This window comes from Pseudonaja textilis, chromosome 3 (genome assembly GCF_049901715.1).
Source record: "Pseudonaja textilis isolate UNSWEBS1 chromosome 3, rPseTex1.2, whole genome shotgun sequence".
Taxonomy (NCBI): Eukaryota; Metazoa; Chordata; class Lepidosauria; order Squamata; family Elapidae; genus Pseudonaja; species Pseudonaja textilis.
Window position 1 is genome coordinate 38800119 of NC_141992.1, and position 17962 is coordinate 38818080.

Genomic DNA, 17962 nt, shown 5'->3' on the forward strand with positions numbered 1-17962 from the left:
ATGTTTTACCAACAAAGAAAAAAAGGACAACTAGTATAGATCTATTTCAAGCTATTTAGATACCCATACCCTTCTAAAATTCAGCTACTTGCATATTAGGTAGATGTATTAACCTATAAGCCACAGGCTCTCCTCACTTTGTTGGCTATACCAAGGGAAAAGATTAAATGGTTTTTTTTTAAATCAGGGACCTATAATTATGAGACAGAGCTTGATTCCCTTGTGCAACCTATCTCACCCAGTGACATCTATGATTCAATCATTAAAGCTGATAGGTCATTTTCCAGGGTTGTTCCATGTGTGTGCATGCATATTCATTCTGCTCTTACACAAGGCAAAATTTCCAGTCGCCACATCTTCCAAGTCTATAGCAAAACCTGGCCATTAGAAAAATGCAAAGTTCAAATGGATTTCTCCAAAAAAAGTTTTTATTTAACAAAAAAGAAATCAATATGGGAGCCACATTCTAAAGTCAGAAAATTACAATAGAAAATGCTTATCTCTGGCCAATACTCTTTGTGGGACTGCTGGTTAGAACTCATCATTTGTTTTCATTCTATAAGACATGTTTACAGATTTTAAACACAATCTCAGTGTGAGGTTGTTCGAAGTGAGAAAGCAGCTGGGAACTTTATATCAGTTGTAGAGGAGACACAAAGAATCCTGTGCTATTTTGTGATAGGTAACAGGATTAAAATGTTCTGAAGGAAGAAAACAAATTGTTTTGTTCCTGTAATAAAATGCATTCACTAACAGAATTGATGAGAGCATCTGGTTGTGTATCTCAACACTCTGAAAATAGCTAAAATGGTCACACCCGCTTGCCACCTGCAACTGTTGCAGATGGTCATTCCACTTTAAGCCCCAACACATTTGTGCATTAATAATACACTGTGAAAAAAAAGTCTTAAATAATTGTACTAATAGTTTTGGCAATATAATTTTAGAATTGTATTTTACTGGTATGTTCACATCACACAAAAAAGATGTCTCATTAAATGCAATCTGCAAGAAGATAACTTTAATTTGAGATTAAGAACATTTTTTTTCAAAATAGAATAACAGACTTTCCACATTTTATTCCTTAGTAATATACGGTTTATAGATTTTCAGATCTATAATGCAATGTGTGGTCTATTGATAAGATTGTGTGCATGAATTATTGATTCTATACATATTTCTTTCATTATTGGACCAGACGTGCCTATGATAACTTGATAATAATATCCCTACTTGTTGGATTATGTTTTGAATTCCCAATGCATTTATTCCCCAAAGAATATAAATAGTATTGAAAAAGCAAAGATGCCACATAAATAATAAGGTTGAAAAGAGAGATATTGACCGGTGAAAATATCACACAAGACATGCCATGTTTTAATGAAAAAATATAGAAATATATATATAGAAATGTGAAATACCATTGACAGGATTAAATTGAGGGTAAAAAAATAGGGTGAGAAATTTTAAAACATGATACATTATGCAAAATATAACAATAATGGAAAAACTCATCCTAATTTTTGCCATTGTAGCAAACTACTTAGTGAAGATGACTGGGATATCTTAATTAAATTTATTATATTAGAAAAATATATTATCAATATTAAGCTTTGTTTAAGTATCAGCACAGATCCTTAATATTGTTATTTTTATAATTAAAAAGTAAAACTGAAATTGACTGAAAAGATATTTTCTTCCATCTTTTATAAAATGTATTTCATCATATTTATTTATTTCCCGTCTTTATTATTTTTACCTACCTTCCTCTTCCTATATTCCCCACAACAACCTTGTGAAGTAAGTTGGTGAGTGACAGTTAAAGTTTCCCAACTGATTTTCATGGCTAGACAGAACTAGAACTCATAGCCCAGTGCCTTAACCACTAAAATCAAAATGGTTCTATATATTGTTATGACTTTATATCATTTCAATATTTAAATAACATTTGGGTTTTTTAATCTGTGGTCAGCCTAGAATTGTGAACCAACAGATCAACAAATCAATACAGAGTTATTATTATTAAATTATTATCATTATTATTTTTCAATTTATTTGCTGACCATCTTGAAGGCAACTGAAAGTTCTCATTTGAGGTACAAATGACCAGGCTCAAATTACTGTATCCTATTTGGGACTCATTAAATCAGGGGTGTCAAACTCACAACATCACGTTGTCGTCATGTGATGTATCATGACTTTTCCCCCCTTTGCTAAATAGGGGGTGGGCACGGCCAGCACGTGACGCATCCGGGCCCATGGGCTGCAAGTTTGCACCCTGCATTAGATGAAAAATATTGGTCTCTGGGGAAGGCAGAAGGAAAGGGAAGAAAAGGACAACCACCAGCAGGGAGAGTACACTTAATTGCAATGCTGATGAGTGTTTTGTTGGAAGACTTAACAGATCAGGTTAGGGACAGATTGTCATGGGGGGAAATCTATCCATGTGGTTACTAAGAGTCAACACGGACTGGATGACAGATAATCAATCAATCATGTTTTTTAAACACCAGTTTAAATATATGCACAACCACCCTCCCAAAAGTATAATTTTTTTTTTTTAAAAAAGTGATAAAAATAGTGCTGCCCACAATCATATACAGAATGTGTGCTTCAATAATCAGTGCCCACATCAGAACCACAACACATGAAAAACAGTAATAAGAGCATGTGGCAGAAACATTTATAATTCTTTGGAAAGGAAAATTATAGAAACAATACCTAGAAAACCATAAATGGAAGCCTGGCTCATCTGTGAAAATTCCCATTCCACAATAAATATGAAAGTACCCTAGACTGAAGAGACCAGGATGCATTAAATGAACATTTGTACAAATACAAAACTCATTTTAAATGAGCTGACTTTGTTGATTGAAAAAAATGCAAAACAGCTGGTTATGAACTACAAATGTACTCACTGGAAAGAATTCATGGGCTACTGCCAACAATTGTAATCCTAGAAAAATTCCACATTTCTCCTATATCTAACAGCAATTAACTGACCGTTATACAATTCTATGTAAGTGAAGCTACTGAGAGTCAGTTTGTTAAAGGTTAGGGCAAAAGACTTGAAGACAGAAGTCTGTGAGTTCTAGTTCTGTCCTAGATACAAAGCCCACTAGGTGACTTTGGGCCAGTTACACTCACTCTCTCTCTCTCTCTCTCTCTCTCTCTCTCTCTCTCTCTGGAATGTTAAAAAACAGAAGGACCACTAGATGGTAGCAGAGAGAAATAGAAAATTCTGCTGCCATCTAATGGTTGCCAGATTTTTGCAGGCTAAATCTAAAAGACTTACTACTGTATAATTCAATTTTTCTTACCTTTTTTTATTATAAAAGATAGAATTTTTGGAACTTCTTTTGCAATCAAAGTAAAGTCAGCAATTTTCTTCTAAAGTCTTTTCATGTAGTTTAAAAAAATGACAAAGTCTCTGCAGCAAACAGGACAGGGAACTGTCTGGGTCAGCCAGCAGTGACTTGTTTAAATAGTGTGAAATTGTTCTTTATGAGGCCACTCACCTTTTGACCAGAGAGCTAGCCTTTTGCAATGTCTAATGTTCTCTGCTATCCCAGATGTTATTTGTTAGAGAGGAAAAGAGAGAGAGAGAGAGTTGAATTTAGGTCCAGTTGTTCAGCATTTTGATTGCTAAATGTTAAGGGCTTAAAGATAAAATAGACTGAAATGTAGGTGGAAGATTGACAAGTATGGAATTCAAGGGTGGTTAATCTTTTGGCTTCCTGCTGAGGATTCTAACAGCATTTCCTTTCTGGAATTGCAATTTGTACTGTTTACAGCCCCCCTGTGTTGGGTGCCTTGTAGCATCTACATTCAAATAACAAGGAGAAAGTTGTACAAAAGAAAAAGTCTTTGGTTTGGTAGTAAATGGCTTGTAGTTTGCCCTTTTTCACATTACTTTACATAACAAAATTATTCTAATTGAACTCTAAATATGAATCTGATTTTTCAATTTTTTTATCAGATTCTAGCTAATTTACAAATCTGCTGTCATGCAATGAGAATATGTTCATGTAGCTACTGTTGAATTTATATATATTTTTGAACAAAATAGAAAACCTCACAATTTTGCTTTCTGATAAACAGTATTTTGTGACTGGCCACACCCATCTACAGCAGCCTTTTTTTCTTGTTGTTAGGATGTTCATCCTAGGGTCTCTGGCTGTGAGTAGTCCAGCACAATGCTGTGAGCACAATGGCTGCAAAGCAAGAAATCCAGCAGGGCAAGTTAAAGAGTCCAGGAAGCAAAGGAGCAAGGCAATTAATCCAGAAGAATGCAAGGAATCCAGGAAAGTTCAAACATCAGCATGAATTCCAGCCAACGAAGCTGCCCCCTCAATCTCCATCGGTTCTAGTTCCAGCTCATCTTCCTCCGCAGATTCAGGCTCTGATGGGAGCATGACACCAACACTATCTGGACTTGAAAAGTCAGAGAATCTCTCTGGGCTGAGCATCCTATAGGCATTGCTCAATGAAGTAAGATCAAGTGAAAAATCCATAAGAAGTTATATGAATCCTTCTGAATCAGAAGGATTAATTGCTAATCTATAGAATTAATCCAGTGCACAATTAGAAAACCTATGGACATCTAGGCTATGATCGTGATGTTTTATAACAGTCCATTATCTATCAAAATGATTGCCATTTGTCATTAAAAAAAACTCTTCCGTATTTGCCAAACTTAGCAAACATTCTACTGTTGCTAAAAGTAGCCTAGCACTCTGTGTGAGAAATGGAAAGTAATAGATCCTCCTCGCACTTTAAAATGTTCTTTTACTAAACTGAAGGGAATTTTGAGGGAGTGCATAATAGCCAGATTAAATGTTTAAATAAAGATAGTATTGGGTTGCTCTGATGGAAGACCCAAGGCCTGCTTTATTCATTCTGGCCAGAGTCCAATATAATTTTCCTATGGCCGGTTGAGATGATATAATGACAGAGCAATTGAATCCTGCCTTTTCAAAATAGGATGCAGGTTTCATTCCTCATATTTATTTTGTCTGGGGATCTGACAGACTTGGCACTCTGCTCTGATCACTAAATCATTGCGTTGACCTCTCTGGCACCCTCACTTGATTCCTTTTTAATGAAACTGTCCTGAGGAAAAGAAACCTCTTTAAAAGAGCTGGCAGAGACAGCTGCACCATCATATAGACACATACAGTGCTCCCCTCCCTCTCAACCATCACCTAGGCCAGCAGTTGCCATGCATCTAAAAGCAGCTTTATTTCTGCATCTGCCTTACCTCTACCTAAAATATTGAACATAATAATTGTTGAGGTGTTAAAACTAGTAGTGCAGTACATATATAATACTTTCTGTATTAATCCTTATAAGCAGCAAGTACATTTGCTGTTTTGTTCTGTATAGGATGCTAAAAGCTACAATTGTGTAATATTGAGAAATGAAAAGGACTTCTAGCTTTCTGCAGTCCTGAAACCATTGGATAGAAATCAGTCACAAATATCCATGCCAGAAACTCCTCTCATATTACATCGGACTATGCAAACTGACACTTCAACTCAAAGTCTTCCATGGGGTCCAAGATGGCCTGAGATGCCCTTTCAAAGCTGAATCATACATTATCTTAAGCTATAATGTGGTGGGTTTTGATAATGACATAACATTCTGTGTGAACTGAGACATTATGGTTTATTTAATAAACCATGAGCAAGTAAACCATAGCTTACTCCACATACCAAGTATGGTATCCTTCTGGCTTTGGAAAACCATTATGATTGATCTTGTCCTTCTTCACATATTTTTCTAGGATTCTACCAGACTGGAAGGAATTACAAAGGAATGAAGATATTTGAAATGGCTTCTGGGATTCTTTCCAACCATTTTACCAATGGTGGCCAAAGGAGGCATATGCATTCTCTTATGCCTAATAAAATACTGTAATGTACAATAAAGGAACTATTTTACTCAGGATTGAAATGAGGGGTCATTGGTGCTCTCTGAATTTGGTTTCTTGCAGACATTTCATTACCCAAACAAGGTAACACCATCAGTGTTAGTTACCTCGTTTGGATGATGAAATGTTTGCAAGAGAACAACCAAGGTCAGAGAGCGCCAAGGAATTCTCATTGTAATGCATTGTATCTTTGTGGTTATTTTTGCTGCTTCTCATGTTGAATCTCTGTGTGTTTCTGTATGTGAGTGCATGGGAAGCAAAGGGTGGGGATGAATAATCTGCATTGCAGCAATTGACCAGAAAATATGGATGAGAGCACTTAGGATGGAATGGCTGTCATATTCTGAGTTGCTCACTACCAAACTCCCTTTCCCAAGTTGGAATATTTTCCTCTGCAGCCAAAGCTACAAAAATCCCATCTTTCTTTTGGTGGCTTCTCCTGTGATACCAGACTTGAAGCCTTTCAGACTTGTTTTCAAAGAGTTATCCTGATGATGGGCAGGGAACTTCTTTACATAATTTCTTTCCAATATCCTGTTGGGCTAGAATAAAAACTGCATTGGACATACTTCAAATAAAGATGCCTTGACCTTTTTTGATAAGGGGGAATACATGGTCACTGCAAATTAGTGTCTATTTGAAAACAATCCAGAAATTGCAACTGGAATAGAAAGCCATATTGTTAATTAATATTGCTTGCTGTGACCATATTATCCCGGTGTTAGATTACAATTGATTTCTGATTTGTTTCTGGTCCCATCAAGACTTTTAAAAGCTGAAAGCTCAAAAACTGTTTTCTGTTGCGAATCTGCCCATCAGCTGAAATTGACCAGGAACTTAATTCAGATGAAATGGGCCCCTGACAAAGAAAGCAGCTTCCTCATATCACACAAACTGAGCTAAGAGAACAATAAAAAACAACCTCAACAGCCAACCAAATAAAAAGCAAGTGCCTTGGGAAGGGGGGGGGGGGTTGTTTCAGTGGTGGGATTCACGTTTTTTTACTACTGGCTCTGTGGGCGTGGCTTGGTGGGCGTGGCAGGGAAGGATACTGTAAAATCTCCACTCAGAGGTGGTATTTGCCAGTTCTCTGAACTACTCAAAATTTCCACTACCAGTTCTCCAGAACTGGTCAGAATCTGCTGAATACCACCTCTGGATTGTTTACAATACAGATTAAGACAAAATCATGCAATTAAAAAAAATTACATTAGTTTAATGTGTCAAACGCATCTTTAAAAGTTAAAACAGCAGCAGCAATAGCTTACCATCCATACAGAAAGACAGGCAATGGCACAATAAAGTTCATAATTTTCTCTTACACTGGTCAAAAGATCCATTTTGCACCTGTGTGTTACATAGTCTCAGAATGAATGCACCCTGTATAGCCCAGTGATTTGGAAACATGAGCAACATCTTTGGCCATGTTCCAACGAGGACCACAGGAGTATTGTGATGAAGGGATTTTTTTTCATGCCTTTTCATCAGCATAGATAAATATCCAATTTTCTAGCACATTCATTTTCAGTTCAGAGTACCAGTAGGCTACCTAGGCAGCTGTCTCTGCCACAGGTATGTCAAAAACTGCAAGCAGGCAGTGCAGACTTCTATAAAAATTGATGATAGAGCACAGTTTTCTATCATAAGAAGTTCAGCTACTTCCTTTACTGTTGGCTTTTAGCAATACCGGATTTCAGTAATGATTTGTGTGAGACTAGGAAATGTGTCTGACAAGTCATTATTGTATTTCTGGACCAGAAGTTCCCTGAATGCAAGTCTCTTCATTAGTTGCTGATAACAAGAATAAATTGTAGTATTTACTTTATTCAGCCCTACAAATTGACTAGTATTGTAAAAAAAAAAAACCCCACCACATTTGCTCTTAATTGGTACTCTGGAAATGTTGCTCTTTGGTACTTTCAAAAATTGCCAGGAAACTTCTTAAACACATTGGTCTTGGAAGTCCTGAGATATATCCTGAGGCTGGCCATTGCTATATCATTATCATGTTTGATGCCATATTGACTTATAGCATTTTGTGAATTATTGAGAGAATCTGGAGGAGCTCTTCAGTTTTGCTTAGGCCAATTTCAGGTGACTGCCATAGTTCTGAAATACAATTGGTAGGGTCCAACATTTTTGAGAGCAGCACAGTCAAAAATACAGACTGAAATTTTCTTTTTGAGATGTTATTTTACTTTCTGCTGTCTCATCCCTCTTTCCCAGAACAACCTGAGTCAGCCCCTTATCAATATCTCTTAAATGGCAATTAATGGACATGAGAGTCTCACATTGTAGTAATCTTCTTGTTGCACACAATACCTTTCAATATAATCTTAGACTGAGATGTTCAGGAGGGAAATAAATGTCATTGATACTGTCCATAAAGTTGTTCTATAATTCTCCAAAAATTTCTCACTTCTGGAATAACTAAATGGCATCATTGAGAATTAAATGGTGTTGATATGAATAGACTAGTGAACATATGTATTCTGTTTTTCTAGTTCAACAGCTGCATATGACCATTCATAGTTGGACCACAATAGCAGTATAAATAAAATTTATCATAATCCAAAATGACTTACATCTGTGGAACACGGCCTGAAAGAACAAATACGTCATGAGAACTGGTGTTAATTGCTCTTCTCGATCCTTTATTGAGATTTTTTTTGTTCAGTCATAGATAATGGGTTCTGTGATTCCCATGACTCAAAGTATTTATGAAAATCTTGAGAGATCCAAGTAACATTCCATGAAAACTGAACTTCATTGTTGTTTAAATGAATTCATTTGTTTCTGGTCACCATTATAATTGGAGAAAGTCTTCCTTCGAACCTTCTACATTAGGGCTGTCAAACTCAGGGCCCATGGGCTGGATATGTCACCCACTGGCCATGCCCACGCCTGGTTTAGCAAAGGGGGGTGGAGTCCTGATATGTCACATGATGCTACCATGACAATGCAAGTTTGACACCCCTATTCTACATTCTATCAGTTAATGCCTATCAGTGGCTTGCACATAAATATAAGAGTATTTTGTCTATCCTGAACAGAAGGAAGTTGACTCGAGACATTTTTATATTACTCAGTTACTGAAACAGCCTTTGTGGTTACCAGGAGAATATCTGTCAGCACTTTCTCCATTAATATTTGGGCATCATGTTTCCAGAAAGTGGTGTGTTTCAATGTTCAGTTAAGCTACATGCTATTGTCCACCAGGCTCTTCAGAATATTCAGTAAACTGTTTCACAGACTGAATTGCCCTTTTATTATATGATTAGATTGAGGACACACTGGCCTACCAAGACATAGTTTAAAATCATTATGATGTTCAGACTGTTTAAATTCCTGATTTACAAGGTATATGGTTCCAAGTATTCTTTGATGAGAAGAAACAGCAGTTTTATGCTTTCAATTATTGCCTTTGATATTTTATTTATTAAGACTAATCATCATCTTCTCTTGTTTAAAATAATAATCAATCACAATTATAAAATTCAATTATCTATACTCAGTTTTTTCCCAGGGTGAGTCAGGAACCAATACAATTTTAATGGCCTCTTGAATGATCCCCACCCAACTGGGGACACCCTAGGGTTATTTTTTTATTGCCTTCCGGGCATCAACTTGCATGCCAGCCAGTATGCTAAGTATGCTTCTTTTCTAAGCTTTAGATCTCTGAATTCCTTGAGGAGTAGCACAAAGCTGACAAAGGACCTCCTGCTCCTATAAAGCAGAAATAGCTACTCTCATTTACACATAATGAATACCATCCTGACAATGTAGTAAATTCTTTACATCTCCCCAAAGCTTTGCAGCTTCTGGAGCAGGGAAATCCTTCTTTATGATTGATATAACAGTTTGAAGTTGAGCATCTTGATCAGTCACCTTCTGCAACCTAGCAGTGCAAACATTATCTTTGTTTTGAGCTTTCCACTGTAACTTTCAATCTTCTAAATTCTTATAATCTTTCACGTACCCTATACATCAATTGAATAGCATATATTTCCTTATTGTTTCACTAAGAACGTCCATACTTTGAAGCAGAGCTTGTGTTATCTGCTGAAGTACAACAAATCTCCAAAGTCTTTTCAAGTGTGAGATCTGAATCTTGTAATGTTCACCCTTTAACCTGTTCTTCTTTAATGCTAAGCAGTATTTTGGCTGTAATGATCTCATTCAATAAAGACCAAATCTCTTGTCTATTAGCTTTAAGACACAACTTACTCAGTTTCATCAATGTGAAACATAGGTTGAGTTTAAAAGCAAATGTTCGAACATTTCATATGCCAGAAAAGCTTCTTCAACATATTTAGGATGTTTGGTATTAAAAAAAAAACACTAACAAATTATAAACTGTGAATATCTTCTTCCCAATAGGTTTCAGCAAAGTAGCTCTTGGTCTTTTTAAATATGTATGTGTTTTCTCCCCCAGTTGCTGTCAAATACAATATAAAACTTTGCTCACAATATTTCCAATTATTTGCAGTGTTACGTGAACTACCAACAAAGTAGAAAATATAAGAGAATATCTGTAGAACAGGGTTGAACTGTGGAATTCTTGGTGCTCTCTGAGTTATTTCTCTGAAGATATTTCATTACGAAACGAGGTAATATCATCAGTGCCAGCAAAGTACATCTAAACACTGTATGCTCATTTTAAAGAATAACATATTCCAGGCCTGGCTTCTCTCAAATACACTTACAAAGAACAAACTTGTAAGACCATGCAGTAGTTTTCAAACCTTGCCACATTCACAATAGCATAGAGAGATTATTGGTCAAAGACTTTGTCTAAAGAAAAGAAATGCAAACAATTTTGCCAAGAAACCTACATATATCATCTTCCAATGGTTGAACATATAAATACTACATATTATATTATATTACATATAAATGGTCAAAAATTCTTAAAGGAACCATGTATCATATTTCCTTTCTACGGTCAGAGGATGACCACTGAAGTGCTGTACTAGGTGGGGAAGGCTCATTAACCAATCCCAGAGAGGATACTAAGCTGCCTGTCTACAAGCTAAGCAACAACTGGGAAAATACTAAGCTCTTTCAATGTTAGCTATGCCCATGGATGAATGCCAAAGGCCCTTCTTTGTATGTCCTCACTTTTGGAAGATAAATATAGAAAGACTTCAAAGTAGACTTGTAAAGAATACTTGAATTTTTTTAAGAGGGGCAAAGTTTTATTGTTCCACTTATGTAGAGTTATTTAGTTCTGTGACTGTTTTAAGCTGTTCTTTCTACCTTCTTGTTCAATAACTATTTTAATGTTGTATTTTAAAATAGGTATTTGATATATTATTTATTATAGGCTTGACTGCGTCCAAACATAAACTGCTTGCATTTTCATCCAATGTATTCTATGTAAGAAGTTCATACCAACTAATATAAATGACTGATTCTAGTGGGAATTTACCATACAATCCTGCATATTCTAATTAATATGTATAGTATCTATTCAAAGGTAATCCAGTGTGGGAAGGACAAGAGATTATAGAATTGCAGTTTAATGTTACTAAGAACCTCACTACATTAGGAATTCTAATGTAACATATTCCTTGATTAGCTATAGTAGCTTCCAGCTTATTCTTTTATGGCTAAACGTTTATACAAATCTTCCTAGATGTTGGGAGTTATAAGATTATAGCATCTGGAAATGACCATGTTATGAAAAATTACTATAATTCATTATTACAATGCAATGCCCTTGACCTCCTGAGCACCTACCTCTGCAAAAGTAAAAAGAATAGCATTCCTAAATAAGACAAATCCATTATTAGTCCAGGATTTAGTTTCTCATGTATCCAACCTGATGATTTTGTACTGTTGATGGTGATGGAGACATGTCCATGCTTCATCATTGTTTCCCTATAATTGGGATTTGGAGGCATCCTTCCCCAACTCAGAGTTAATAATAAACCTTCAAGACTAATAGCCCTGATAAACTGCTTTCTATGATCATCCAAATATCTTTTAAAGCTGATGAAGTTATTGCCAGCTTCTATAGCTGTTCCTAGGTGTTTCAGTTTAATCTGATTTCAGCTTCATTTTTATGTGAATATGTTTTAGAAGTCATCTTGAAGGCACTTGATGAATAGTAGAATAAATCTCATAAACAATAGATTGATAGTCAGAGTCATTGATCATATTTGCATGTATACCATTTCTTGTTGAAATGTCATTCATTTTTGCGAATATTGGCACGGCATGGCAGGAGGATTCCCACTGCCAAAAAAGGTAGCATAACCTGCCTGTCTACACATGTTTATGCATCTTGCTTTTTTTTCAGAAATAGGCAAAAGTGTTTGAGATATGAGACCATTTTTATATGCCTGGTGTATTGTGTCTTTTTTCCTAAATGCTTAGCCCAGGGATATTAAGCAATTGAAATCTGTCAAAGAAAACTCTCTCAGGACTCCTTTGCAGCAGAGACAATCAGGCAGCAGAGATATAGATGCCTATTTTAAGCTTGCTTAGGCATTATGACCTACTTTTTTTTCTGAATAATTGAAGGAAGAAAGTACACGGCCACCCTATTCACTGAGAAGTTCCAGAGTCATGAAACAGAGCAGCTTGTTATAGTGATTTGTGAATAATTAGCTAGTTTATACTATACCCAAATACTATTCTGATATTTGCTTTCAAAATTAAAAATGCAAAGCCTAATTAGACTATATCCTTTTCTCCACTATTTACGTTATGCATATAAATTAAAAGTAAGATCCATTTCTGAGTAACTTAATTCAGTTTTATATTTCCCAGGTCCACCAAACGTTGCCAAGAAAACAAAGTTGTTGCCTATATTTTTAGCATGGCCAGTTTTCCAAGTCAATGTAAACAAACCATTAAAAAGTATTTGACAAAAACAGATTTTACTTTCAATCCAAATTCAAGCACTCAGAATTTATAACCATCCCAAGAATATATATTTTATTTGACATAATATTTTCAGAGGGTTAATAGCAACTGGCATGCACATTGTTATTATAGTTATTTTTAGATTTATAATAACTTCCAACATGAAATAAGATAGAATGCACATGTTAATTTCCTTTCCAACATAGATTTGCTTAAGCACTGCTCCCAAATGCCAGTTCCTCAAGCAATTATTCAGGAACTCATTTCAACTAATAAAGTCTTCCATATACAAATACTTTCATCTCCAGTCTACACCAGATGGTAATGTAATTTGAAATGGTTAACAATTGCAGTATTTGTCTATGGAGATTCTCAGTCATGAGGTCATGGTTGTCTCACAGGTGATTTTTCAAGAGGCAACTGGACTTTCTTTATTTTTCCTTGAAGAGATTTTGCTTCTCATCCCAGAAGCTTCTTTAGTTCTGACATCACTTCTAAGTCAGAACTGAAGAAGTTTCTTGAGTGAGAAGCAAAAGCTCTTTAAGGAAAAACAAAAAAAGTCCAATTGCCTCTTGAAAAAACACCTTTGGGACAATTGAAGTTTTTTTTTTTCATTTGGAAGGTATAGGGATAGGCATATTGAGAATTTTTCAGATGCCTTAGATGTTGAGAAAGTGAGCTGCAATGTACTATGTTTTTAGCATGAAAAAATGATAATTCATTTACAATGAATAAAATATTAAACAATTTATTTAATAATTTATTAAACCTGCATGCCACCAACTCTCAAAGACTCTGAGTGACTCACAACAAAGAAATTACTGTATAATAATATAAATGGATAATTTTAAATTTAATTAAAATATGGTGCACTTTTTGGGCAAAGAAATAACACTAAAGTTATTTATAGCAGTAAGGACATTGAATGTCATGCCCCTGGTGGAGACTGACTCTGAGGGAGAGGAGGAACAGCCGACAGGGAGTGGAAGTGTGGCTCCAGAGGTTGTGGAGGAGGCTGGGGAAGGGCAGAGGCCAGTTGGGCAGTCAGAGGAGGACCCAGGCCCATCCCATCACCATCCTAGGGCATGCAGGGAGGAGAGGATAAGGGAGAGACATGGTCTACTCAGGAGGAGAGGGGCTTGATCCTCTTCATGGGCTGCAGCTCTGACCAATGGATAAGAAATGGACATATGTACTGGCGAGTGCTGGAAATCAAGTATGGAAATAGCTCTAGTCTATGGTTCCCTTCTGAGTTTGGTGTCCTTCCCAGTGTGTATTCTGTTATCTGTGGATGTCCTCCAGCCCTTTTCTTGCCTGGTTTGTGTTGTTTTTTACTCTTTATAATTTAAATGACATTTTCCTCCTTCTGGTAACTGCTCGTGTGAAAGGGTTTTTTTGTCTCCAGTCAAGGATATTTGGAGCTTGGAAGCAAAGTGAAGGAATAAAAAGGGCTTCACCTGTTTTTTGTGACTGTGTTTATTTTGTATCCCACCCTGGGTCATCACACTGAATTTGAAAACAGAGCAATCTGGAACTGTTCTGGACTAGGAGGCTTGAAAGCCTGAAACTCTGATTGGTCCGCAAATAGCAGATCGTGATTGGTCGTCACAGACTGATGCAATTGGCTAGTAAATGGACTGCCGCGATTGGCCCGGCCAAGAGCGGCAAACTCAAATCACTTTCATTGGCTGCCTAGCCGCAGCCAGCCCTATATAAGGGGCTGCTGCGGCTGGGATTGCTCGCTCAGATCTGAAGTTATTAATAAAGAGCTGTTGCTGTTATCTGAGTCTTGCCTCCGTTCTTGAACCATCCTCCCAGATCTAACACTGGTGACGAGGATGGGATTCGGAGGCAACGAAGTCTACAATAACTGAGCTAGCTGAAGGAGCACGTGGCTGACAGAGCGCAATGACGGCAACATGGCCAGCAGCACTATACCACCCGCCCCATTCGATCCAGCTAGCGAGGACTGGGACTCATATATGGACAGATTTCAAATGTTCCTAGAGTCCAACAACATCAAAGATGCCACACCCAGCAAGAAACGAGCCGTTTTTCTAACCCATTGTGGACCAGCTGTTTTTAAGATGGCTAAAGCCTTAGCGAAACCAGCTGAAGTTAAAACTATGGATTGGGACACCCTTGCTCCCATCCTGCGCAACCATTACGCCCCAGCTGTACCAACTCTCATTCGCAGACACGAGTTCTATCAGAGGGACCAGCATGAAGGTGAGAGCGTTGGGGATTTCGTGGCAGACCTGAGGAACCTGGGCAGTTTATGTGGCTTCGCCAATCTCGAAGAAGCCATGAGAGACCGAATCGTCCTTGGCCTTAGAGATCCAACTGTCCAGAGCAAGCTCATGGCCAAGGGAGACATCTCACTTGCAGATGCCTTAGCAGACGCCACGGCAGCTGAAGCCACTCGTAAATCAGCAGCACGAATGCGCCGAACCAACGGAACCAACCGCCAACCCACCAACGATGCTGGGAAACCTTCAGACAAGTACACATCAACCACCCATCATGAAGATGTCGAGTCATCCTCAGACAGCGAGGAGGAAGAAGTCCACAGACTCCGGTCAGAACGTGAGCAACGAGACCAGCGGAGTCGTAAATCCAACTACCAATGCGCCGGATGCGGGGGAAACCATCCTCGATCCAAATGCAGATTCTTAGACGCCATGTGTCGTTTTTGCGAAAAATGAGGGCATATTGCGAAAGTATGCAGAAACAAAAGAAATTCCAGCCCCAGACGGAGAGGGAGCAGCCCAAAAAGGAATGATGGCAACTCCACCACACAGAGGGACCGCCCTAGCAACCAGTGGAACCAGTACAGCAGACCCCGAAAGTTTAATGGCACACCCAGACGAGAAGAGGCTCATCAAACCATCACCACCGGCCACGCTTCATCGCTTGACGCTAAAAAAAATCCGTGTAAAGGTCACCATTGAAAATAAACCATGCATCATGGAAGTCAATTCTGGGTCATCACTATCCATGGTATCCTGGAAAACACTCAAGCAACTGATTCCCAGCATTCGACGCCAAGACCTCAGCAGTCAGAGACTCATACTGAAAGATTATCAAGGCAACTGGATTCCAGTTGCAGGTACCCGCCATTTCCAGGTCTCTTTCAAGGGACATAATGCAATTCTACCACTCACCATCATAGACAGAGACCGGCCAAGTCTATTGGGTCTTCAGTGGTTCACGCCATTAGGAATCGGAATGGCTGGAATCCATCATACTGAAGATGATGACTGGGAGGCAGCCCTCATCCATGACTTCCGAGAAGTGTTCAGCAAAAGCTTAGGCAAGTACAAGGGGTCCCCTATTTCGTTTAATCTTCGCCCCGACATTGCGCCCATTTGCCTAAAGCCACGCTGAGTTCCTTTTGCTCTCAAACCCAAAATTGATGAGCAACTGGACAAATTAATTGCACAAGGCGTGTTAGAACCCATTGACCACGCCCGATGGGAGACACCAATTGTCACCCCCATAAAGCCTGACGGGTCCTTGAGAATCTGTGATGACTACAAGGCCACCCTCAATCACGCGCTACAGCAGAGCGCCTATCCAGTACCAGTCGTTCAGCATCTCCTGCATTCACTTGGGGGTGGCAGAATATTCACAAAATTAGATCTGGCCCAAGTGTACCAACAGCTGCCAGTTGATTCCGAGACTGCAGAAGCCCAAACTATACTCACACATCGTGGTGCATTCAAATGCAACAGGCTCCAGTTTGGAGTAAGCGTAGCCCCAGGCATCTTTCAAAGCCTGATGGAGAGACTATTACAAGGTATAAAAGGGGTCGTGCCCTATTTTGATGACGTATTAATAGCAGCCCCAACAAAAAGTCAATTAGAGAAACGCTTCAGAACAGTCCTACAAAGGTTCAAAGATGCTGGCCTCAAGGTTAAGAAGGAAAAGTGCCAGCTATGCACAGAAAGGGTGGAGTTTCTTGGCTACCTTCTTGACAAACAAGGAATCCACCCTACAGAAAAGAAATTGGCAGCTATCAAAAATGCCCCAAGACCTAAAAACAAAACTGACCTCCAAGCCTTCCTGGGACTTATTAACTTTTATAACATTTTCCTACCCCAGAAGGCGACTGTTGCAGAGCCCCTTCATAGACTACTCGATAAAAGGGCCTCCTGGATTTGGGGACGTCGGGAGGAACATGCCTTCCAGCAAGTAAAAGACCTCCTTACCTCTGATGCAGTGCTAATTCAATATAACGAGACACTCCCCTTGACTGTTACTTGTGATGCCTCACCATTTGGGGTGGGAGCCATCCTGAGCCACGTCCTACCAAACGGCTCAGAGGCACCAATTGCATTTTTTTCAAGAACTCTGTCAAAAACAGAAAGAAACTATAGCCACTTAGATAAGGAAGCCCTTGCTATTGTCTCTGCAATTAAAAGGTTTCATGAATATGTTTATGGGAGACCATTTTCTATTATCACGGATCAAAAGCCATTACTTGGCATTCTGGCGGGTGACAAACCTACCCCACACATTCTCTCCCCCAGAATGACGCGATGGTCGAAATTTCTAGCTGCCTATGACTATCAACTAAAGTATTGCCTGGGGAAATCTATTCCTCATGCAGATGCCTTGAGCCGCTTGCCACTAACTGAGCCACAGGAAGACCCAGCTCCCATGCTCCCAGTACTACAAATCAAGACAATTCCCTCACCTCCACTAACGGCCCAGGACATCGCCTTTGAAACCAAAAGAGACTCTTGTTTGGCACGAGTTCTTGGCTGGGTGGAGAGGGGATGGCCAGACTACGACCCCAAGGAAACCTTTAAGCCATTCAAAAACAGACAGACAGAGCTTTTCTCACAAAGAGGGTGCATTTTATGGGGAGAGCGAGTTGTCATACCAACTAAACTACAAAAAAACATCCTGCAAATTCTACACGATGGACACCCGGGCATCGTGCGTATGAAAGCGCTGGCAAGAAGATATGCCTGGTGGCCAGGTATGGACAAACAAATTGAAACCTGGGTCGCCTCTTGTAACAGATGCCAGGAAAACCACTCAGCCCCACGAAAAGCTCCACCAGCAGAATGGGAAACACCCAGGGGTCCCTGGTCATGCATTCATATTGACTTTGTGGGACCTACTAGAGGCCACACTTTCCTAATAACT